Source organism: Atractosteus spatula, chromosome 11, assembly GCF_055471065.1.
Source record: "Atractosteus spatula isolate fAtrSpa1 chromosome 11, fAtrSpa1.hap1, whole genome shotgun sequence".
NCBI classification, from domain to species: domain Eukaryota; kingdom Metazoa; phylum Chordata; class Actinopteri; order Semionotiformes; family Lepisosteidae; genus Atractosteus; species Atractosteus spatula.
In genome coordinates, this window is record NC_142716.1 from 36,938,850 (window position 1) to 36,952,384 (window position 13,535).

Sequence of the window (13,535 nt, forward strand, 5' to 3'; positions counted from 1 at the left end):
CTGTGCTGTACTGCCATGTTTGTAATGTCATGACATTGGGTTTTAATGAAATTCTAAGTAGATAAACCTACAGTCTATTTAAAAATCATATATACGTCTGTTATAAAAGTTTGCTTTTCTGATGCAGAATCTATTCATCTCTACCCAAGGCAAAACCCTCTGAACAGCAGCAAGATCTATCTACAATGAAACAATTTTAGCTAAATAGATTTCAGTCTAACTCTTGATGTAATTCCTTGAACTAGCAGATCTGCATTCTCCACCAGAGAAAACCTTTCCTGTCAGGAAGTTCTTTATCTTCCAATGACATATATGCCAAATAAATTATAACAAATCGTATTTTATTGCACTACTAAAATCACATCTGTGGCATTCTTCAAAGTACACGGCCTTGATTCAACAATAATTACATAAAAAACCTCTCCATTGAAATTAGCACACTTTTTTAGTCTACAGTATGTCTAATTCTTATCTTTATACAATGGGAAACTCATTCACTACAGACTGAATGCCAAAACCTTCTTCATATTAATTAACATATTAAGCACTAGTCAAACAATGGTTATCTAGTAGCATGCCTTATTATCACACAGAATTACATGTAAAACAAGATTCCTAAAAACCCTTGAATGAACATTAACTTCGGCACAGCGACAAATTCACTTAGTGCATTTGAGATGGGCATCTCTAATAATCAGCATGTAACCCTAAAAGAAACCAGTAGCGCCTATTATAAATGTGTTCTATTTTTTATACCTCCAATGATGAAGAGCTGAACCTCTGCTTTTTAGACTTCTACACCAAGAGGGGCCATATGGATTGGGCCCTTTGCTGGATGTCACCTTTCAATCATCCAATTATGACAAAACAATGAGGAATCTTTTAGAGGAGGGAGGATCCCTGCACCTGATAATATCAGAGCTAATCACCAGCCATGACTACTGGACTTCAAAAAAGGCATTGAAAGCTATAATCATGGTTCATTTTCTTTCATCTCTCTGTTTCTTGACAGTAGGAACCTGACAAGCTAATGAACCATCAGAATGTGGCCACCATTGTCCAGGAAACACCAGCCTGAAGAAGAAAGTGATGTCTGTATGTAACAAGGAATTCTGCCTTACAATTTCTGTACAACAACAGAAATTGTGTGACTTCTTAACCAACTATCATGTTAAAATAAAACAGTTGGAAATTTTGTCAACAAGCTAGAATATTAGAACACTCTACTACAGAACATACAAATGGACCTGAGTCAAACTTTGTGTACCAATTGTTAGAAAGCCACCAAAAAATTAAGAAAAAATTTGGAAAGAAGAAGAAAATTGGAAACAGCTGCGATGAGCCTAGCCCAGTTCCATCTTTTCAGTCATCAATTCACCTTGTCTATCATGGTCTCGAAAAATTCATTTGTTGAGCAGCTGCTGTCATGTTGTGACCACCACATTGACCATTTGGTTTGTTATGTTGGCCACATCCCTGCATCAATCTTTATGTGATGATAGCAACAAAGGACATGGTCAACCGTGACCAGAAATCGAAAGCAGGCTGCAAGTGATGCCATTGGAAGGATTTAGAGGAAAGGGACATTCTTGGCCTTACCTGGTACTCTAAGCTGGGTAGAGATGAAACAGCTATTTTCAATTCTACTGTTCATGCAAGTGAAAAGGCTCTCCCTAAACCCCATAAGAAAGACCTTATGACCTGTCATAAAATCCATTGATTTAATTGATTTTTATTTTCTGTGGAAGCTAAAACTTTTAACAAACAAGTATTCAGGCACAGTCTTCAGCTACTCATTTCAGTGCTGTTGCCTGCTCAATGCCCTTGTGCCTCTTATCTCATTTTGCCTCCATTCCCAGCAACCAGCGATACAAAAGTCCTTTAGTGTTAGAACAATTTAACCTGAGAGCGTTACAACAACTTACAATGGCCACAGGAACCAAACATTTTATTTAAACTACTAATTGTTTGCCATCTACAGTATCTATTGTAATACTTAGTAGCTACTTAGTAGTTTGTGGTTTCCTGTGTGAGTGATTAGAATGTTAGACCTCTGAAATGCCTTGTTTGTACATACTGTAGTGCAGACATAGTAACTTGTGTGCTGTGTATTTTGTTGAGTGTAGTGTTGTTTGTGTCTTGCCATTGTTAATAAACATTTGTTTATTGATTTGTTGATGAGTTTAGTTAATCTTTACTATGATTTGTATTCCAAACCTGTAGATGGCGCAAAACATTTTGATTTTAATTGCCATTTCAATAGCAGGTTATGGAAAAAGAAATACTTGAAAATTAAAATGGATTCTCAGCAGATACTTTTAAAATACTGTAGCAATGTTCACCGCAATGTTTCTGACAAATGTGGAGTCATTTTTGTAACTTTTTGAAAACACTGTTTTAAGGCAAGGTCTTGAATATATTTTCCAGAAGTTCCCGAGCTAGGGTTAGGGTTATGGTTTGAACACCATTTAGTACTTTATGCTCTTGTTCATGAATGAGGGTACAGGGGATGGTGAGATTGAACAGGGGAGTACCATCACATAAACCAAGTTTTATGGTTTAGAGGAACGTATCAGTTTTCTAGTCGATTTTATTCCCCTTCCTCACCTGTAGTCACGCACTTTGGGTACAGTACATACCAAAAGAATGAAATCATAGGTTCAAGAAGTAGAAATGAGATTTCTCCATAGTGCTGCTGGGCTTACTATCTGTAACAGAGCAGGAGCCTTTGGCAGGTGAGGTGAACTTTGCAGTAGAGTCGCTCCTACTCTGGATGAAGGGGAACCAGTTGAAGTGGTTAGGGTATCAGATGAGGAGGTGTACTGGAGAAGGAACACTGGGAAGAGACCCCAGGGCAGATCCAGGACAGATATATATCTCTCAGCTGGCCTGAGAGCACTTGGGAATACTGCAGACGAAGCTGGAGTCTATTGCTGGGGAAAAGAAATGCTGGTTTGCCCTGCTCAGCCTGTTACCACCTTGACCCTCACCAGAAATAATGGGTAAGAAAATAACTAGAGTTGAAAGATAAACTGATATACAGTACAACAGGACTCATGGTGTAATGTTAACTTATTAAGGTGGTAAAAGTCCACTTTTTGGTGTAGTGGGAGTAGTTCATGTAATATGAGTCCTCCTAGTATCTCTTCCCTTAAATGCATCAGCAAACATAGCTGTTGATAGGCATCAGTTTCCACTATGTGGAGTAGAACTTCAGATTTAAGATACATTCATAGACACTTTCCAACACCCACCTCACACAACTCTTACAATTGTTAGAAAAACCCAACATGCCAAAACTTCAGCACCCCAGTGAAGAGAGTTTTCTAAAACTAAGTTTTATTTCCATGATGTTCAATAACTTTATTTTACTGTTTTATATTAAATGATTAATCATTGTTTTTGTGAACAATATATAAAAATCTTCTTATTTTTTGTACATTTTATCTTCTGTGAGGTGGTTAGTATTGTCTTTTGGGTCCTGGGGTGTCTGCATGTTCTCCTGGGTTGGGAGAAGTTGTTTGCACCTTTCAATGGACTAGCATCCTGTCCAGTGTGTACAACGGCCATGAACTTTGTGCTTCCAGGATAGGCCCTGGTTTGCACTGACACTTGCCAGACATAAAAGACTTTTTGGGGATGAAGGGAATTTAGCATTTCTAAGCTACATACAGTACCTTCGATGTACTGTAATGTACTATACTTTTTTGTCCACATTATTTCTCTGTCCTTCCAAACTAGACAGTTCTGTAGTGTGCTCATTAGAAAAAGTGAAAATTCTTTTGTCCCTCCGAAAATGTGAGGGACAGATGAAAGTCCAATCCTCTAAATAAAAAAAAAATTATTTTCAGCACAAACTATATTTTCAGCACACTGTGTATTCATGCTTTGGGATCTTTCTAAAAAAAGCAGGTTGTTTTCATGAAACTGGACACTGGATGCTTTCTACATTTTTATATTGCTTCTGACACCTCCTGAAATGCTGACATGTTATTTTATACTCCAAAAGTTGATACATAAAGGATTTTACCCTTAAGTTTAATTTGCATCGTTTTCTGTAAAATTATTAGTTCACTTATTGCAATATCATGTTTGGCAAGGCTCCTCGACCATATTTTAAGCAAGAGGCATTGCTTGCTTCGAAGCACATAAAATGTATTGTTATTCTTTTGGGAAAAAAAATTGCAAATTGAATTTTCCATACCATCTGTGATATTGTTATACGAGACAATGACAAGAAAAGGCATTTACATTGATGGTTTTCATGTATACTCTGCCTCATTTACTAGACTATAAATATTTCTGTGATGCCAAGTAGATGTGTAATCAATGTTGGCACCTCTGGTGGGATCCTTTATCTTGAAGTCATGCATTTTATACCAGCAGGGAAGCAAATGAATTAGAACAGTAACAATTAACTGTGTTTGCACTGCGCTAATTAGCTACTAAGTCAATTTTTTTCAATAATTTTAACACACCCTAGACAGCATGAAACAGAACACATTTTTTCAGTACATGGTTTTTTCACACACCATGCAACGCCTCTTTTAATGTAGGACTACATTAAAATTATTTATTATTGTATTTACGAAACAGTTTGGAATCACCAGTTCTTTATCAATTTAGCTCATGACTACACACCTTGTGCAGGAGAAGGAATGGTGAAGGCATGATGCATGCATCCTCTCTAATGTGCCTTCCATTTCTTTTTCTCAGCAGCAGGGCTAAGGTAAAACAATGGAACTGTCAATGACAACATTGTAAGCTCAGAGGTGCCTAGATCATGCCAGTCAAATCAGTTTCACCATACTGTTGTAATGATGTGATGGCTGAATTTACTGGAACAATTACAGATTGGAACAGTGAATTGAGACAGTGCTACTAGGAATCAATTATACAGAATAACAAGCAATATCTGCAAACAAATTCAAAATATCCAAAATAAAACGTATTAATACAACAGTTAGATTAAATACATTTATTAATTTATTAGTAGAACAGCCAAATTAAAAATACTTTTTCCTGATCAGTATCTTAAGGCATAAACTGTAGCACATATTTTAAAGCTTTTATCTATGTGACATAACCACATCAAATATTACAGAAATGTTTGCTCTCTTAGTTTGCAAAGGTGATCTTAGGAGGACATACCATATTAGAAATAGTGAAGTAAAAGACTAAATGCTTGTGGTCAATGCATTTTGTTCAAGCCTGTGGAGTGGGAAACCACTTTTATGGGTTGAAGTTCCAAGACAATCTAGTCTCAGGCTGGAAAAGGCTTTTCTGGGGCAAGGGAGTTATTTAGTTTTCCCTTTTACCAAAAAGCCCACATCTTCTCACATTAACAAAATCTCAACCAGGTTTGTGAATGAGTTGGTTAGTGATTTTTACTGATCGTTTTCCAAATTTAGTTTATTAACAATAACCAATAATTTGTCTCACTCACTTCTAAACGTTCTCAGTTTACTCAGGAACATCTGAACCTTTGATAACTTGTTTTGAGTCAAATCCAGTTGCCTGGAAAGATTTAAAGTAAAGCTGCACAGCACTTTCACTAAATGCTCTGCTGAATTGTTCTATCATGGCACCTTAAACTGTATGTTCTCTTGCGACTTTTCAATCTGATCAATATCACATTTTTCAATACCAATTCTGGTAGCCATTGTGGTCACTGCCAGAGATTTTAATAATAATTGACTCAATCAAAGATTGAGCCAGCTATTGTTACAAGTTGGATAAGTAACAAAGGCTTTTTACTACACTACAAATTTCACCCAAAACTTTTAATCTGTAAATTTGGAAGCTGGAATCCAGCACAGCTACAATAATAATAAATTCATATTCTGTTCAAATTATTTTATTTGTAAATCAAATCAGTCTCATACAGAGTTGATCAACATTCATACCTTTAGTTAAGTAATCCTTTAGTTAATGTCATGAGCTAAACTTTATCAAACATGTTGTTGTAACAGACACATAAGTTCTGGACCCCAAGATGAGCTGAACCGAGTTTATTGCATGCAAGGAACAATAAGATCAAAGAATTGTTCTGAGATATAGCTACAAAGCTCCAGTTTTTATAGCAAACTTCAGGCGTTTCTGATGCAAATTGTTACTATGGTAATGGTGAGAGGTAACCTGTGTTCGGACATTCTCCAGATCTTGAACACTTTGAATGGCTGGCCTCTTCTTCCCATGGTTAGGGAGTCTCTAGCTAACACTTGGAATCTCTTATCAGTTAACTCCCATCCTTGCCATAACTCAAAAGTGCCTAGGTATGGAATGTCTTGTACCAAAAGAAGTCTTTGTGCAGAAAGAAAATAGGTTAACTTTTTTTGCACATCTTGTATCTTTCTTCAATGTAAATAAAAGTTTAACTCCCAAGATATATACTGTAATGTTAACATGCTGGCCAAAAAACTGTGACCAGTTTAAAAATCCTGCTTGAAGATGGAGCTTGGCTTTGTTGCTAAAGTCCAGTTTCCTGATTTGGACAATGGTGGTTGCAGTCACATGGTTCATTCTTCTGCCAGTTTTTGATTGATAGACAGGAACAGAAAACTGAGCAATGTTTATCACTTTACAATACGTCTTAAAAGTCCAGTAATCATGGCCAGTGATTGGTTGTGACATCATCAGTTGTAGTGTTGTATTGTAGTTTCCACTCTGCAGGTTCCTCATTGGTTGGTCATCCTTTATTTACCATGGCCACTGGCTTTGGAAGAGCAGACTAAGAGAATTCATTCCGGGTCCTTAATCATTAGAAATATCAAATTGATACAGCTTCCTGGTCTGTGTTAATAATTCATGACATTACTTTCCAAAGGACCTAATCTCAGATACATTTCTAAAGGCTGATATACACAGGTCAGAACAGCCAGGTTGTGCCAGAGTTCATGTTTTTTCCAGGCAGAAGAAATATCATTAAAAATCTTCCTTAACACTTAATTGTTAATGTAAAAATATGCCTTGCTGCTACACTAAAGAGGGTGCTCTGTCAATTGTATGCCAGCATAGGAGGTCCTTCCTACAGTTAGGCACACATTTAAACCTTTGGCCTCTGGACTATTGGGTATGGTACTTTGGGCATTGGTATGAGGGTAGTAGAGCAGAGCCAAGTGTTTCTGAAAATTGGTGGTTGTTAGCTGGGGTCTAAGAAAAACATATTTGAAGATTACAATTTAAAAATTATGGGTAGTTCTACTACTTATGTTTGGAGCTCCATACAGAGTGAATTTTAAAAAAAATATTATTTTGAAGAAACATTGTTGATACATTGTAAAACTGTAGTGTAATGTTCTGCTGAATAATTAAGCTCTCGTTGCAATGTGTTCCACCCCAGTCCTGCAGACCCCCTGTGTGTTTAGTTCTGTGCAGCAGCTGAGCACTTAATTACTTAAGGCAATTAACCTCTTGCTAACACTATTAATTTAATTATATCTTTCTTAAACCATTTTCTTCATTTATTTTTAGCACCATCCTTCTACAGGTTCATAGCTGTCAACATATTTAGTGATAACCATCTATACAAGCTGTCTTCTGGTTCTTAATTTACAGTAGTTATAGATACACTGAAAGAAATACTCCTGTAATGCAAATTAATTGCTTTTGTTTAATTCTTTGCTTAATTTCCAGAAACACTTCTATTAAGCAATGTACCTCACGTCTTTAAGGCAAGCTACTGTATGAATGCAGGGAGTTTGAAAAGAGGAGACTGGACAGACAGCCTTCTGTTTAGTTTGTCTGTGAGTTATAATGCTGTGAGGCTTGATGGAATGATATGGTAATGCATGAGAATGTTTCTGAATTTCTTGCTCTGATTGGGAGGTGCTTACAGGTGGTACAGTAAATAAGCTAAAAGGTTAAAAATGTAGGTTTCTGTACTAGTGTGTCTTTTAATAATTATTTTCTCTCTTACTTTTATTTCACATCTATGTTTTTGCTGTTTTATTTTAAAATGCCATTATTAATTTATTTTTATAAAAGTCTGCCTTTAGCGTTGATTAAAATGAGCCTATGATACTATTTTGAAATCTCCATCTCCATCTCCTGTTCCTCAGCCCAGCTGTTTCAGCAGATTATATACTGTATTTTTATACTTGGCATGCCAAGATTATGACTTAAGTTATATTAAATGCAAAATCCATACATTAAAATAAATTTTTATTACTTTCCTTAGCAGGTACAATTCTTCCAAACTGTGAATTTAATTAAGACACGTGGAATTTCAAAAAAGAATTGCTTCTTTTGCTTCTTCACATTGTAGTGTGTGCGTACTGTATATATATATACTGTACAACATTAACAACTTTATTATTCAAACACAACAAGAGATGAAAATACATCCAGAGTAACTGGAAAGAAAAGGCATGGGGCTTAACATTAACGTATAACATTAGAACTATACAGTAGGCTGTCCTGCAATTTGTGCTGTTTTGCAAGTACTGTAGCATGCCGATAAATCTTCAATATTCAAAGAAATGATTGAATTATATTATAATTTAATTGAGAAATATTTTATGATAATTTATCTATTAATTAGCCATAATAATTTTATTTTATTAATTGCAGCATGACATATTATAGAATTCCCCTCTGACCTCGGGTTTATGTTCCTCCAACACAACCCACCATTGAGGAACTTAACAGCTTATGGGTAAATTAGAGATAGGAATACGCAGCCATGCAAAGTCCCCTATTCACGCTATAAACCTTGTCTTGTTACACGTTATTCAGAATCTAATTTTTCCAATTCAATAATAAAGAAAAAAATAAGCTGAAAAGTATGTTTAACAATGTTGCATAATAACATCCCCAGTTTGTTATTCACCTTACCAAATACTTTAATGAATCTCTTACAATTCATACAGTCATGTATTGGAAAAAAAGCCTAGATTAATTATAACATAAATATTAATCATAAATGCACTCACTCATAAAAAATAAAATGTATGTTAAAGCATTGTTTGTGTTTTATTTATTCACCCAGTGACGATGATTTCATTAACCCCATACGCTCAATCGAGTAAAGCAGCCGATGCCCCAGTCTGTAGCTTATGTAGATAAGTTAACATAATGACATTTATAGGGAACAAGTTGTTCAAGTAGGGAGCTGCGTCTGTATGCGTAGGCTGCAAAGGAACAATTAAAAGTTGATTCTATTCTGAAAAAACAAGAAAGGAAACACAACGTTTGACACCGGTTGACATGATGCAACAATGCTAACTACTTTGCCATCGTCCCACCTACAAACACTGATAGTATCTCTAATTAATGCAGTATGTTGGCATAGCCTTTACTCTACTTGTTTAGTGCGACCCTCACCCTTTGTGATTCTGATATTCTACGTATTGTACAGTATATTTGTAGAGAGTATCTCAAATACAAGATGTAATGATTACCCTAGAAAGAACTGTTGCTCAAAAACGAAATTCCCCATAATTAAAAAAATAGCATAAAACTGGGTAGTTTCTTGACCCTGCGGCATGACCTGTATTATGACAAAATAAGAAATTAAATGTTAGAGGAGAATTAAATGATCATGTCTTTAATTCAACACTAAAGTGGGATTGGTAATGTTTGTTTGGTTGGTGCAAGCAACCTAATTAAAAATAATTCTATTAATATTAGATGCTTGGTATAATTAAAATATTAATTTGGCCCACAAGTCTGTTTTAAACTGCATGAGTGATGCATTAATTCCCTAATCTTTTAATTGTAACGTAAGTTCACTGTGCTCGTGTCCAACCACAAGAAAATTAGAAAAACACAGTTGCACAGCTAGGAACCAGAACCTGACAGCTGCATTAGAGTATAATTTGTTTCTCCCTGATATACCACTAATTTTAGTTTCACTGCCAGCTAATTCCACAAAGGGGATCATTTGAATCCTTGCCCTAATTACGCATTGTGTTCAAGAGTGACTGCAAATTGCAGAACCGGATTACATTTAGAGGACTCCATCTTTACACACTGAAAAGCACAGAATGAACACATTTGAATTCAAAACATACAAAACAAACAACAGATGGGCATTCAAGGGCAACGGCTGCAATTTCTGTTTCTGTGTTGAATTTGGAAATTACATGATTTTCAAAGTCAATGAAGTGACTGGAAGTAAGCTACAGAACAGTGGGATAAATACATTTTGATGTCCAGTATCCATTAACGTCTTTAATTTGCATTATTATTGCAGAAGATTTCTATTACCTTACTTTCAATACTCCTTAAAAAGAGGAAGACTTTTTCTCAACAGAAGAGAACTTTTGTGTGTTTTAAAGTAATCACCTGCAGTGATTTAAATTTAGAAAGTATTTTAAGTGGCGTATTTGTTTCACACATACATGTTTAGTTTAAATTACATACAGTACAGTAAATATGGATCATTGGGTGTGATCTATAAAGTTAATATGTATGGTAGAAATGAATAATTTTGAGGTTTTTGACATTTTAAATGAATACCTTTTGACCTTTCATGTATAATGCAAATTTATTTTGAAAACATTCTTGAGATAATGTTATACAGATTCACAGATTTGTCTCTCCTTTATTCAAACTTCATAATCCATTTAAGAAGTTGCTAATTTGAAATTGGATAATAACCAATAACACCAAGTTGTCCCTTTTCAGAAAATTCCCATATCCTTGCAACAATACAGTATGCTTTTGTTGATACACATTTGTCAAGAGACCAAAACAAAGACTACAGAAATTTCTTCTACCTGTCTGGTTGTTAATAGTTTATTGATTTTGGAAAGGGCTAAACTGTCTCTGTCTAACCTTGTTATAGTCATTTGAAGAAGGTGTAACAGAAATGAAAATTAAATTAAAAAACTGATGAAATATCACAGGGGAATTAGCATTTGGACAGTTTATTTTAGGCAATCAATCTTTTCATTGGACAGGAAGCAGGATGCCTGCCAGAGGTCTACAGAGCTACAGACCAATTATGGCCAATTAATCTTATTAGCTCTGTGTGAATATCGAGTTTTGGATGGTTGAATCAGAGAATAACCTACACGTGAACATAGTTTATTGTAGCCCTCTAAATGGCCACGTGCCTGGATCTCATTCAGTGCTTTACAGCCCATATTGATGAGACTGGGCCACCCACAAACGCAAAAACTGAAAGATTCAGCTGGTACAATGGAATTCTGAAACACTAAACAGTTTAGAAAGGGAATACGCACTGCTTTTAAATCAGTTGATAATATAGCTAAACTAAAAGACTGGAAGGTTCAAGCAATCCACATGACAATTAAACTTGAATGAGTTAAGCACTGAGATCTTGAGACATTATAACACAAATAAGACATTATTTTATTCAATGCTTTCTTATTGGATCCTAGGGAAACAGTTTATTATAGTTTGTGAATCATTAATGGAAGTGCAGAACTCCCCTTGCACCAGAAGGACTACAGTCTAATACTGCTTAATCCTCCAGCAATACGGGTATCCAAAGGACTAGTGCAATCATAGTAGCTTATGTGTTGTCATTAGTAATCTCACACTGTTTGGTTATCAGTTCAGAGCCTTACTCAGTGTCCAGTGCTGATCCCTAAAAATTAGCAATTATATTTTTTTTCTTTGAAAGCTTTGTGCTGTGAAACACCAACACAGCATGGTGGCGCACTGCTTACTGTAGCATTTCTGCCTTCCAGCACTGCGTCCTTGGGTTCAATTCTGGATCTGGCGCGCTATCTGTGTAGACTTAGTATGTTTTCCTTGGGTTTGCATGGGTTTTCTCCAATTGATTCAGTTTCCTCCCACAGTATAAAGGCATACTGGTAGGTTAATTAGCTTCTGGGAAAATTAACCCTGATGTGAGTGTGTGCATGTTTGTGTCTGTGTGTGCCCCCACATCCCATCCAGGATGTGTCCTACCTTGTGCTTGCTGCTTGCTAGGAGAGGCTCCTGTTCCGCTGTGACCCTGTTTTGGATAAAGCTGTTAGAACATGGTTGGATGTGGAAATTCTTGACAAGGAATACATTTAGAATTAAGCAGATTCTGCTTTAACTGTGTTCATGAGATCTACAGAAAATTATAGTAGAAATAATTATATACTATTCAGATATTTTTTACAAATGCCCATGGGAAAAAAAAATACATTTAGCAAAGGTGATTTCAAGTTGTTTGGTACATTCCAACTGTAAAAGACTTAGCTTCTTTCTCATTGACTATATTGCTTTTCAGACTTAAAATCTACAGATTTGAATTTTCAGTAAAGAGCCTTGCTGAGAGCTGTAATTCCTCAAGGAGTAAATTTATTCTGGCACATGAATGCTTCTGTCAAGGTGGCACTTAACGGTATGGGAGCAAAGAAAACAACTTCTTGAGATCTCATACCATTTTAATGGGGGGATCTTCATAAATTAATGTGGTTATGCAGCCTGTCCAGGAAATGTCAAATTGGTTAAATGGCTTTTCTTCATTAATTTTAAACTTACTAATGGAACGGTATCTAATTTAAATAATGCCATTCGCATCTGGAGCTGAAAAGGCAAAATATCTAAAAAATAAAAACAATAGTTGTGAAGATTAAAAAGAATAGTTTAGAAAAAAAGAAAGTTGATAAAAATGCAAAGGATTGAGGATAGCATATTGCTTGTCCATGGTTTCATTTGAATTTGAATTTGAAAGTTTTTAATGAACTTTGCTTACCGCTGTAACCCTTTAGCACTTGGGGGATACAGTATGTGAGTCTTTGGTAACATTTCAACATCGCAAGAACTCCAGCCTGTGACATCCTGTGAGTTTCAAGGTTACAGACTGCAGGAGAAGTGTACAGATTGCAGGAGAAGTGTAGTTTTAATATCACTTACACTACTGCAAGCTTGCCAATGCCTGGCAAGTCACAGGAGTCATGGTTAGATGTTGAGCTATGGAAATCATAGCTGACTTGGACCCACCCAGATTTAATGGCACTTATTTTGAGTAATGAAAGAAAACTGTGCGATCTGGATTGTGTAGCTCAAACTGTACCTCCAACAAACATTAAGTCCCTTGAGATCCCCCATACTTATATACAGTATTTACATATTTGCAATATGCAGCATAGTTTGCTTGATCAAGTTTGTTAACTGTTTGATCAACTGAGAATTCACTCAGTCAAATAATTAAAGAAGTGCAAAAAAAACAAATATGCAAACTCAATTAGACTGAAAGGTCTATTTGAGGACTCTTTGTAATATGGAAGTATCTACAAGATACAGCTCTCTCCATGCTATTCATTAATCCTTGGGCATTTCCTTTGGATTTGAAATCCATTACTAGTTAAATATCCACAACTGTGACAAATTTTACTGAAGCACCAGCAAGCAAGGAACAATATCATCATCAACATCAGGCTACAGCACTTGAAGTAATGATACAGTACTTGGAAATTGATTTTTGTGTTATCATTTTTAGGCATTAAGCATACAGATGAATTGTGTGCATATGTGTGTGAACCAGGGGTGTTGTTAAAAGTTTAAGCTTTTACATTTCATCATGTTTTCAAACTAGGGTGTCTTTTATGCCTCTCTATCAAAAATGA